The sequence below is a fragment of the Capsicum annuum genome, chromosome 4 (assembly GCF_002878395.1).
Source record: "Capsicum annuum cultivar UCD-10X-F1 chromosome 4, UCD10Xv1.1, whole genome shotgun sequence".
Taxonomy (NCBI): Eukaryota; Viridiplantae; Streptophyta; class Magnoliopsida; order Solanales; family Solanaceae; genus Capsicum; species Capsicum annuum.
Genome location: NC_061114.1, coordinates 3,026,376 through 3,030,747, shown reverse-complemented (window position 1 = coordinate 3,030,747; position 4,372 = coordinate 3,026,376).

The window sequence follows — 4,372 nt, the reverse complement described above, 5'->3', positions numbered from 1 at the left end:
ATATATATATATGTGTGTGTGTGTGTGTGTGTGTGTGTGAGTTTTACAGAAATAAGAAGGGTAACTCATTTTTTTGTGAATTTTACATTTTTTCTAATGGTACTTTTTATGACTGACAAACGTTTTTGATGAACATGTCAACTTTTTGCATAAGTCATATATTTTTTGCACCACATTCATATTTCATATCACCAATAAAGTTATGCACTTATCACACAAATTTTAAGAGCTATATTCAATGGATAACTCATTTTTTTAACTTATTTTATACTTGAATAACTCACATAGTCAGTGAGTTTTGCTCTCTCCATTTCGTAATAGTTAGCCTTCTTTCTAAAAAATAATACTTTAAAATATAAATTAATTGTTCACATAATATGTATGTTTTTATAAAGTGAGTTATATAATTTTTATTATATTTGCGTGGAGGAAAAAAAATAAGTTATGTAACTTTTATTATATAACTCACTTTTTGAGTAAGTCATGTAAAAAAATGCATAACTTACGTAGTGAGTTAGGTAGAAAAAATGCATAACTCTATTTTTAAGAAAGTTGTGTGACTTCTATTATATAAGAGGTGACAAAAGAGTTTTAAAATGAGGTGTAGGTGACACAAGTCTTAATTATTAGGTGGAGGTGACAATTACTTTATTATGGATTAAGAAAGTTGGACAAGTTTGAAAATAACCTACAAGTTTTTAAATTTATATTTTGATCCAAATGTTAGCCTATATAACGGAAAAATGAGGGAAAAAAGGTGTCTTTGTCTCTCTTCTCATCCTTTGTTGATTTCTCTCTCTTAGCGATTTTTGTTGGTCATTGTTGTTGCTGCTTCGTTCATCATCTTCTGCTTCATTATCATCATCTTCTACTTCATTATCATCTTCATCTTGTTCTTGTTGACCATTTGTGGTTGTTGTTGTTGTTACCGCTACTGTTTCTATTTGACCAATTTCTTAGGTCAAATTTTGTTTCTAACATCACTTTCCACTTTGACATTACTTCATAGGAGACGTTGGTTAGTCAAATTATGATTTTTAGTTGAATTTGTCATCTGGGTAACTGCTATTGTGTTGTTGTTTTCCAACAATGAATAGAACACAATCATGAATCCAACATAAAATCCATTTGTTTAAACAGATAAATCATCTGTTGCGATAGATGAGACATCTGTTTCAAAGAAAGACTGATATATTGGATTCATGTTTAAAAAGATGGCTCATCTGTTGCAATATTTGACATATATGTTGCAACATATTAGTTACCTGTTGAAACAGAACCTGAACACGATTCCAACATAGGTTACAACAGATTAATAACTTGTTGCATCAGGTAAGTCATCTGTCGCAACATGTTAATTATCTGTTGCAACTGTCACTTATCTGTTGGAATTAACTTCAAAGGTGATTTAGTTATAACATCAATTCCAACAGGCGAGTCATTTGTTGCAACAGATATTCAGACCCATAACATAAATCCAACAGGTAAGAATCTGTTGCGATTCATCACTATCTGTTGCGATTCATCACTTACCTATTGCAACAGATAACACATCTATTGGAATTCATTCACGGCACTATGAAATCACTATCAACTTTTTTTAACAAATGACTTTATTTAGGTACCACTAATGGAGGGATTAATAACAATAGGGGTGGATTGTCATGGTCATTAGGTCGAGAAGAGCAATCGATATGTATGGCGTTGGAAGGAAGGTGAAATGCTAAAGATGATAGCTATGACAGTCCAAAGTGATGTTTCGTATGATGATTTTATGAACTTAATCATCAGATTTTGTGGACTAAATTGTCAACCAAAAGAATTCGCCATCAGCTACATGCACAACTCCTTTGAAAATCAGAGGGCACTACCTTTCAAGATAACCGATCAGGTTCGATTGCATTCTTATCTAAGTGATTCAACCAGGCCGGTGTTAAGAGTGTACATGGTTGAAAAGACGAGAGAGAATGAGAACCATAACGTAGAAGAAGAAGAAAATAAAGACTTCTTTGATGATAGGTTGGATGATCTAGACATGAATATTCCAGATGATGATCAAACACCTACGCCCGTTGATGCGACCAATACGATGTGCAGTTCTTCTCAATTGACACAATCTAGAAATCTTCAAGACGATGGGACCGGATTTTTTATTGGAATGTCATTCAAGGACAAGAATGAACTATCTAACACTTTGTTTATTTCTTGCGTGAAAAAAGATTTTAGAATAAAGAAGGTGATTAATTTGAGCAGTGTCTTTTGCTTCAAATGTGCTAATTCGAACTGCAAGTGGTGGTTGAGAGCGGTGAAGTACGCAAGTTCTGACAGATTCGTCATTCATAAACATGAAAAGCATCACACATGTGGTTCGGAGCACATCTCGGGCCAAAATCCTCACTCCACGGCAAAGGTCCTCAGTGAATATTTCAGGAGTAGTTTCCCCGATAGCAAAGGCCCTTCAACAAGGGCTTATGGCCAATCAACTCCTTACAAATTTGGGTGTCCTGGTCAGTTTTTGGAAGGTATATACGGCCATGAGGATTGCCAAGGACCTGGTTGGGGGACACTCGAGCATGGGTATGAAGTCTTGGATGCTTACCGTTACATGATTGATTCCACAAATCTTGAAAGTAAGACGACATTGCATCTGGATGAAAACGGAAGGTTTAAGTACTTTTTTGTATCCTATGGTGCTTGGATTCAATGTTTTCAACATTTGAGAAAAGGCATAGCCGTCGACAGTACCTTCTTGAGGAGCAGGTATAATGGAGTTCTTCTAGCGGCGGTGGCACAGGATGCGGAGAATCACATCTTTTCTGTCGCTTTTTATGTAGCAGACAAGGAATGTGATGCCTCTTATGAATTTTTTTTTGAACAACTGCGACGCTGCATCGAATATACCGAAAAGTTGTGTTTTGTATCGGATAGGCATCCAAGTATTAGAAAGATGGGTTCACTTTTCTTCACTTCAGCTTACTTTGGTTGTTGCATCAATCATCTTAGAGAGAACATTCGAAACAACTATCATAACGAAAGGGTCGTCACCCTTTTTTATAGAGCAGCTAAAGCATATAGTAGAGAGAAGTTTTTAGACCATATCAATCAAATAGCGAATGTGAATCCCAAGGTAGCAGAATTTCTTGCACGTGTCGGTTTCGGGAGATGGAGTCGGGTATTCTGTCCAGCAAATAGGTACATTCTTATGAATTTAATGTCTTGTTTGATTTACAAGTTTAGTTTGATGTCGTACTAAGTAATTCTTTTCTATAGGTACAATATTATGACATCAAACATAGCTGAATCAGTGAATTCATTGTTTGGCGATGAAAGAGAATTTCTCGTCAAGGCTATGTTTGAAAAAATAAGCGAGAAATATAGCGATTTTTTTTACGAAAGGCATGTGCAGTTCAAGTTCCCAGAAAAGAACCTGATTTGTTCTCAAAATCAAAAAGAAAATATCAATGAACATCAGTTTGGAGAATAGGTTATTCTCTCATAAAATAGCAGATTACAAATTCCGTATCACCAGTCATGGTGATGCTGCCACAGTTGATCTTCAAACAAGATCATGTACGTGTAGAGTTTTTGACTTGGACAAAATACCTTGTCCACATGCTATGGCAGCCCTTCGAGCTCAATACGACCATAAATATGGACCTAAAGTTTACGAGCACTCCTCTCAATATTATTCGGTGAAAAACTATGAAATGGCATATAGTGGGCATATTACACCGGTGCCTCCCAAAGAATCTTCGGTTGTTCCAGTAGAGCTTATGGGGAGATTAATACCTCCTCCATATATTGACCCGAGCACTATCAAACCGGGAAGAAAACCATATAAAAGGAGGCGTGGAGTTGGAGAATCATTTTCATCAAGAAGAAATGAGTACTCCATATGTAAGTGCGCTAGCCACAAAGAACTACATGCCCGAATCATAATCCACCATGATCGTTGTAATTGCAGAAACTTGTGTTGTTGTTTGTTTGTTTGTTTGTTGTGGACTTTTATATATTTAACTCATTGTTGTGAACCTAATATTATCATTTATTATATATAAAATGTATTTTTTAAAAATAACTTGTGCATCAATAAAATGAGGCAAAACACGAACTTAAATAATACAACAGACCACAATTATTCTCAACAGTTGTACAAACAACTGGAATGCTTTCCTCCAACAGATGAAAATCTATCGAAACAGATGGATAATCTGTTGAAACCCAACAGATGACCAATCGGTTCCAACTGTTGAAAGAACTCAAAAGCCAAAATTGCTAGTGCTACTGGATTCAACATTTCCTCCAACGTCGACATGTTAACATGTATTAGATTAGAAGAAAACAGAATGAAAATTGAATAAGAATTAAAATG